Source organism: Bradysia coprophila, unplaced genomic scaffold, assembly GCF_014529535.1.
Source record: "Bradysia coprophila strain Holo2 unplaced genomic scaffold, BU_Bcop_v1 contig_356, whole genome shotgun sequence".
NCBI classification, from domain to species: Eukaryota; Metazoa; Arthropoda; class Insecta; order Diptera; family Sciaridae; genus Bradysia; species Bradysia coprophila.
This window is the reverse complement of record NW_023503614.1, coordinates 110474-119318: the sequence shown is the minus strand read 5'-3', so window position 1 is coordinate 119318 and position 8845 is coordinate 110474. Positions and strand designations below refer to the sequence as shown.

Sequence of the window (8845 nt, the reverse complement as noted above, 5' to 3'; positions counted from 1 at the left end):
AATATTTTTATTTTAAAGACAGTTTCTCACAGTTTGAGAAAAAGAACCATGGTTCTATGGACGATATCGGTGCTGCATACGAGTCACAATGATGTAGGAAAATACAATAGAAACTGATCCTACAAAATTTGTCCAACTAAATGTCACTTCTCCGCAAGCTTTGTCAGCTAATTTTTATTGGCTTTCCACTTGTCACAAAAAACATAACAATACAACAACATTTATGAAATCAAACGAAAAGGCTCAAGTACAAATTGCCGCAACAGAAAAGACTGTGCTGATCCTTCAACATAGAGGTCTTATTAAGACAAAATATTATTAAAACTGTGAGAAGGGACCATCGTTTCCATGGAACTATTCATAAACCAAATTTTCCTTCACAGAACACATCTAGACATAGGCCAAAGCCCGTAGCAGGGTAATAGAAAAAAATAAAGTAGTACTTTAATCGAAGTATGCGAATATTTCCATACCTTTTTTCATAATGTCATTGTAAAATTACCATTAAGGCTGCTAATGGTATTATTGGTATCAAAAAACTACTCTATTTGACGTGTAAAATCCTCTATTACACTGCTAGGTGCTTTGAATAGACTCTTCATACCACACCGAGCCTTTTTTATACAGAAAATATCACAAAGACTATGAGAAAGAACAAACACTCACATGAACCTATTCTACAGGCAATTTTTCCTTCTAAGACACATCTGAGAATATGCACCAACTTTTAAAGAAAAAACCGACATTCTCTCATGAGGCATATTCAATACTCCTTGTCCGGTATATATAGGCCAGTAGTAGGTGCACAATCGTAAAGGTTACTCAACCGCGCACCACTCGAATCTACAGCTGCATTCGTATTTTCAACATTACCAGATTGGCCAGTACCGTATTGTATACCAGTACACGCGGTAGTACCCCCTACAGTACAACTTTCACCATCAATACACTGCACAGCACCATTTTCGCCCACAGGATAAGTTCATTCATGACACGACTCATTTCTTCATAATAGTCCCTCATGTCAGATTCTGATATAGACGAACATTCAGTCAAGTCAACCTCCAAGAATCAGTACTCATTGAACCTGTCTTCTCTCTCAGTGGGCGCATCGACCTCTTCACAAATAGGATGTTCGTTCCGTGCATCCATTTTTTACAAAGTCAGACGTTTCAACACAAATTAGTTTAAATAGTTTTCTGATGCGATTTTTTCTTTTCTTGTTAGAATCGTTTTGTGAGATTTTTTCCACCAAAATTTTTCTTGGGTGGATTTTTGTTTTGCTCACCCTAATTAGTCTTCTAATTAGTTTTTCTAACCCGATTTTTTCTCTCAACGAATTAGATTTTATATTTTCGTAAACCTTTTTCAGCTACCAGAAACTCTCAGCGCCAGGTGTCACTCAAATATAGACAAAAACAATTTGATGACAGCAAGACAACACCAACTACTTTTTTATCTTCGCAAAATATTCAAAAAATAATAATAACAACAAAAAAAACCAAAACACAAGTACAACCTATCGTACCTCTCTCCAGAAATAGACTGTGCTGTTCGTTCTGCACTGAGTCCTTTTTATACAGAAAATATCACCAAAAATGTGAGAAAAAATCATCGTTCACACGGATCTATTCCATAGGCAATTTTTCCTTCTAGGAACATATCTGAGAATATACACCGACTTAAAAAGAAAAAAACCGATATTTTCACAAACTATTCAACACAAAGGACTTAAAAGAAACACCGTTTATACATGGAGTATATGCGCATAGTTCAGCGCATAGTCTTTACAAAGGATATACACCGCCTATAGCAAAAGGTACTGTGACTATACCGCCTAGAATAAGTGAAAATAACACAAAAGGATATGCGCCGCGTATATAAAGTGGTATCACTGTTATATAAATGAAATCCACCGCATATATAAAGTGGTGATATAAAGGAAATTTACTGCTTATATAAGGCGGTGATACAAAGACAATTTGGCGCTTATATAAAGTAATTAATGTGTGATAAAAAAAAGACCAATAACACTGCATTTTAAGAATACCAGAAAATGTATACCAGATGTGCGACCAAAACTCATTTTTTTTAAATATCGGAAACAAAAAACTGTGCAAAGGGACAACAGAAATATTAAAATCAATGCAATGAGATACTGAAACATCAATTTTGCTAAAATGTAATACAAAATTCTCACAGAATGTTTACAACCTATATATTCCTATATTCCATTTTTACAAAGGAAATATACCGTAAACAATATATCATTTATACAGTGTATCTACATATAAAAGGATATGCGACGCGTATATAAAGAGGTATATATAAACGAAATCCACCGCATATATAAAGTGGTGATATAAAGGAAATTTACCGATTATATAAAGTAAAGCGACAATCTCTTTATATAATGTGGTGATATAAAGTGAAATTTACCGCTTATATAAGGCGGCGATATAAAGAAAATTTGATGCTTATATAAAGTAAATAATGTACAATAAAAAGCGGCAATCTCTTTAATATAAAGCGGTGATATAAAAGGGAATTTACCGCTTATATAAAGCAATAAATTAATTAATGGCAATAAAAGGCGGCAACCCTTTAATTAAAAGTTTGACAGCTAAGCCACTAATCCCCGTATTACTCTTCTGGCGCAGCCCATGCCCAAGAATCTTAAAAAGCATGCCCACTGCCCAGCCCATGCCCAAGGCCCACATAGGAAATTTTCGCCAAAAATTGTGAAAATTATCAATCTGAGGCGAAACCGATGTTGACAGCACAGTTGGAAACACGATTTTATGTGCGGTAGCTGTTTTAAAATTCCTTGAATGAATATTACATCGTACGGAAAGTCTAGACTGCACTTAAGACTTAAGTTTGTGGGATCACACATTTTTGAAAAGTGCCCATGCTGCGCCCTATGCCCACGAAATTGTAAAGTGCCCATGCCCATGTCCAGTGGGCATGCCCATGTCCCGTGGGCATGCCCATGGGCGTGGGCAGCCCACTTTTATGGGCAGCCCACTCACCTCTAGTGTGGTTTTCGAGGGTCGGGAACGCGTTTTCGGCTGTAGCTTAGCTGTATTGAAACCTACAGAGGCGTGCGACCCATCAAATGAAAGGTATTCGTAACACGATTCGAACAAAAAAATAATTAAAAAATCGGGCAGATTCGTTTGAGCTAGAGTGATTAGAGTGACCAAATTTTGAGCTACTCGAGCGTAGGATGAAAGGACTAATATTTTTGCGATTATGAGAGATAGAGAGTTACTTTCTTCGGCAAAATCTCAGAGTTTTACGAGTAGAACAGACTGGTATACGTGAAAAATGTCGGAAGTTAGAAATGTGTGGGTCAATTAGGGTTTTAGAGTTATTTTGTGAATGGTGGCAGATAGAGAGTTACTTTCTTCGGCAAAGTCTCAGAGTTTTACGAGTAGAACAGGGGCAATTAGGGTTTTAGAGCTATTTCTTGAATTGTTGCAGTTAGAGAGTTGCTTTCTTCGTCAAATTTTCGATTTTCGTCAAATTTTCGATTTTCGTCAAATTTTCGATTTTCGTCAAATTTTCGAATTTCGTCAAATTTTCTATTTTCGTCAAATTTTCGAATTACGTCAAATTTTCGATTTTCGTCAAATTTTCGATTTTCGTCAAATTTTCGATTTTCGTCAAATTTTCGAATTTCGTCAAATTTTCGAATTTCGTCAAATTTTCTATTTTCGTCAAATTTTCTATTTTCGTCAAATTTTCGATTTTCGTCAAATTTTCGAATTTCGTCAAATTTTCGAATTTCGTCAAATTTTCTATTTTCGTCAAATTTCCGATTTTTGTCAAATTGTTTAATTAGAACTATTCTAAAAAGCACTTCTAAAACGACTGATATCCAAACAAAAATCTCTTCAAGAAAAGTGTGACGCAGTCTTTGAAATACAATTTCTAAAATGAATGATATCGCTAGAATTGACGCTTTCAGCTTCGTTACGCAAAAATTAAATTTTACACCATTTGCGTCACACTTTTCTCGAAGAGATTTTTGTTGGGATTGAAAAATACTGACGAGTTTTATATGGTTTGTTTCAGCGTTCTTCTCATTAAATGTAGTGAAGGTAACACTGGAATTAGTCATATAAAGTGGAATGCTGGGCAGCGAGAATTTTTTACTTGTTTCGACTCGTTTCCTTCTACAGTTTAAACTATTTTTGATGTAAAAATTATTTTTATTGTGTCGTCTAGTCATATTGTTACTCGAGTCTCGCGGCAATACCGTAGTCGGCGCCTCTTATCCGAATATCAAAGTCATTGAAAATATATTTGCTTCGCGGAGCAGAGTGTATCTTAAGCAGAAGTCGTAATTGTTTTTCTCTGACCGAGTAAAGTTTATTCTTGAAACCCGACCCGACTGGACCGGACCGGACCCGACCCGAATCGCTGACTTCGAAACCCGGACCCTGACTTTGAAATAGTGTTTCGACCCGCTCATCTCTACGCAGTATCCAATAGTGGTTGTGCCAACTATACATGTGTATTGGAAAGAAAATCTAAAGGAAATAATATTTCTTTACAGTAAAATGCTCTCGTAATCGACCTCAATTCTTGTCTGAACAATTGAGTAAGTCAATGTCGAATTTTGGTATCGACCATAACGTACTGCACCGAATTATTGTTGGACGAAGTGAAATCGATTTGGGCAACATCAAGGAAGAATTTGCGAAAACAAATGGCAACAGCATCGACATTTGGCTCAAAGTAAGGCATAGCATTACATTAAAATCACACTCTTTTGGAAATAAATCCAATTTTATTTGCAGTCCGCAATCGAAGGAAATTATTGGTCCTTAATTGTACAACTAGCTGGATATGCACCAGATTACTTTAAGAACTAATTTTGTCGACCTGATTAAAATATTACGAATTTTTGTCGAATTTCGGAGTAAACGGACTCCGAATGTAAATGTCACATTTTTTCTGAGCCCGTGTAATAAAATTTAAAAATTCAATTTGAGGCGGAACGTTTGTGTCGGTGATAACGTCTGCAGATTCCGCTGCTTCTCCAACACAATGGTCTAATGCTAACCCAGCTTCAAGGATGTCTACTGATCATCAAAGGATTAGTTACGATCGCTTATGAGAATAAAAATTAAAAAAAAAATTGGAAAAATGACTCACTCATCATGCCATCTTCAACGTTCTGTGTTAATAGTGAGGGTGCTCCACCAACATAATTGTCTTCATTTAACATTGGTGCATGACCGATCCCAGCTTCAAGGTGGTCTACTGATGATCAAAGGATTAGTTACGATTGGTTATGTAAATTATACTTGAAAAAGGTAACAACGACTCACCTGTGGTGCTGCTAATTAACGGTTGTTCCAGCCTTGTCGATTCTCCATCTATTATTCCGCCTTCAGATTCACTTGCCAGGCTGATGGCCGCATCAGCTGTTTCGTAAGAGTTGAATTCTAAAATAATTTTCCTCAAGCTTAGTCCTACAAGTATTCGAATTATGTTTTACCTTTTTTGCTGATGACAACGCAATCTAAAAGTTTCCAATTTTTTCGATAAAGGTAAAAGTCCTTGGTTCGCTTCTTACAAAATACCTACAAAAGTGCAATCAGAACAGTCCCCATACGAATCTGTTTGTCTATTGCGTACTGTGGTGATTCCACAATATGCATTCATCAAAGATTGGCATTGAATTGATTTGCATCATGTTGCCTTTGCATTCCCTTTATGTACAGAGTTCATTCGAAATACAATTCATTCCATTCCTGACTTCGGTCAGAAGAACATCTCGGTGTTTTATTATAGTAGATAGAACATCTCTCTCTACAAGCCGAGCAGCCGTGACCCGAACGGAACCGATTTAACATTTTCCACTCCTTTCGCTGCAGATTAAAGCCCTCTAGTTTTTGATGTGGGCTCAATTATGTTTTTAGAGGTATTTCTTGAATGGTGGCAGATAGAGAGTTACTTTTTTCGTCAAATTTTCGAATTTCGTCCAATTTTGGTCAAATTTTCAAATTTCGTCAAATTTTCGAATTTATTTTCGATTTTCGTCAAATTTTCGATTTTCGTCAAATTTTCGAATATCAATTTCTGTCAAATTTTCGATTTTCGTTAAATTTTCGATTTTCGTCAAATTTTCGAATTTCTTCAAATTTTCGAATTTCTTCAAATTTTCGAATTTCGTCAAATTTTCGAATTTCGTCAAATATTCATTATTTTGTCAAATTTTCGAATTTTGTTCTAAAAAGCACTTCTAAAACGACTGATATTCCAACAAAAATCTCTTCGAGAAAAGTGTGACGCAGTCTATGAAGTACAATTTCTAAAATTAATCATATCGCTAGAGTTGACGCTTTCAGCTTCGTTACGCAAAAATTAAATTTTACACCCAACTAGGTCAAACAAGCTGGCTTAGTTTTTCTCATCATCTGCCAAATAATTTTTACCAAAAAAAATTTGACTGGAAACAACCAAAATTTTACCAAAAAAATCTGCGTCGCAAAGTGGCAGATAAATTTTCTTGCTGGTCTGTTCCTGAACATCTGTCACTTTGCGACGCAGACTTTTTGGTAAAATTTTTGTCATTTTCTGTCATTTCTTAACGACGAAATATTTTTTTGATATTAAAGTTGAGAATGATGAATCCACATTAGATCTTTCGGTGCCCAAAGTTTCATTACAAAATGTTTAGTATTTACGACGAAATCACATTTTCAAAACTTCGGTACAAACATGCACATACAATTGTCGTACGTTACATGTACAACTGCGTTTGCACTTTTTTCTGGGTTTTGTTGGAATACAATTACTTATGCGATAACAACTCTGCTCTGATTATCAATGCGACAACACTGATTGTATGTTTTCATCATTATGAACGTCATGCAATCTGTACTCTATCTCTTTAGCCCCGTACGAAGTGACATCTATTGTTTTTGAATGACATTAAAATAAATAAATGAAAATAATTCTTTTCATCAATTTTTTTCCGCTCGTGTTTTAACAATTATTTATTCATAGTGTAGATAAAGATGAAGAGTTGGATAAGCATTCGTCACACCAGACACAATATTAGTGGAATTTAGTGGCAATAGTACAATAAACAACTCGAATATTTATAATAATGGATTTATTTTCGTAGTATAATTCATAGCGAATAGAACTGATTAATCGACAACATACAGAAGCTTTGAAATGTTCTTGAAAATATTATGGTTCGTTCATCTGCAGTTATAGTCAAGTGCGAGTTGTCCAAAAAGCCGTTTCGCTCATATTGAATGTAAAAAGCGATATTATGGTTGATTATCGTAGATGGATCGACCAGTAACTCAAGTCGCGATGCTGCCAAGCTGGGATCGGCCTGGTTTGGTCTAGGGGGCCGACGTTGCTTAACACTTCTTTTCGCTCTATGAAATTTTGATTTTTGAAAATTTATTCAAAAATATAAAATGAAATATTTTTGACATGGTTCCATAGGCGAAATTATTCCGAATGGTGTCTATTTTATGCTAAAAATAAAAAAACATTAATTACTTTAAAAAAAGCATTTCTCGGATTTTCCAGATTTGCACATTTTTTTGTATTGATGGGCGCCATTTTGAATTACAGCGCCACCTGCATATTTTTTCAAGCACTTATATTTTTCTCGTATGCAGAAACGTTCAAGAACACAAGATTTTTTCCACTCAATTCTGATCAAAATTCAATTTTATAGAGCCGAAAGAAGTTTTAGCTGACGGCGGCTCCCTAACCCAAACCAGGTCGATCCCAGCTTGGCAACATTGCGATTCGAGCTCGTGCCCGACCCACCTACGATAATCACCCATAAAATCGCTTTTTACATTCAATATGAGCGAAAGGACAACTCGCACCAGACTATTAGTGTTTTCAATGTACTCGATTTTAAAAGAAGGCCTAAACCTCAGCAAAAGATTATCTGTGACAACAAAAATGATTTCCAAACTGATAGAAGAAGCTGAAAGAACGAACTTGCTTGTAATCAACCCGAACAGTGACGTTCGTGACAATATTATGGTTGTAATACTGTCGATCCGACTCTGCCACACGCTCAGTTTCGTACCGCTCTGCTTCGTCTACCTGACTCAACTTTTGGTTCATTCGTTCAACTATGATCGTGCCAGCCTAACATCAACTATTTCTACCTCTATCGACGAGCTTTCTGCGATAATCTGTTTCTTGTTTGTTTCTTATTTTTTCTAATTTTGACTCAAAATTTTTATTTTGTTAACGTAAACTTAACTTTTCTATTGTACAATTAATACTAATAGTCCACTTGTATTAAGCCGACTTTAAATGAATAAAGAATTGAACAAGCACGAACATAGAAAAATCCTGGGGACCTACCACATCATAGAAGGCTTTCTGTTTCTACTGTGGAGCCATCAGTATTTGTTGTATGTGAGAGTTAAAATGCACGATGCACACAATTATAAGCTGTAGCTCATATCACTAGGGTCCACCGAAATGACGTTTGTCATTCGAGTGTTCGTGCTTGTTCCTAAAGAGCAATGCTAAAAGATATCTAACAGGCCCATCATACGAGTCCGCAGGCACAAGTGTTACAATACACATCCACGTGCGCCAAATAAAGCATTCAACACCGATTTACATACAACCAAAGCACTGTTCCAGTTCCTAACACGAACACAAGAAATATTCGGAGGCTAATGCAAATAGGCCTCGTATTTTTTGTAAAGACAATCATTTCTTGGTATGAATGAAAACATACAACACATGCAATCGTACACACATACATATTTTAAAATTTGGAGGCTTTTTGACGTTGGGGGCCATTCACAAATTACGCACGCACCAAACC

At 35.8% G+C, this 8845-nt stretch overlaps 1 long non-coding RNA gene across 1 annotated transcript; it reads left to right on the top strand.

The window, feature by feature from the left end:
- The first annotated feature begins 4544 nt into the window (after positions 1-4544).
- LOC119081204 lies at positions 4545-4923 on the top strand. Its single transcript, XR_005088459.1, has 2 exons — positions 4545-4746; positions 4809-4923. It is a non-coding gene; the product is annotated as an uncharacterized LOC119081204 (long non-coding RNA).
- The last annotated feature ends 3922 nt before the right edge of the window (positions 4924-8845 follow it).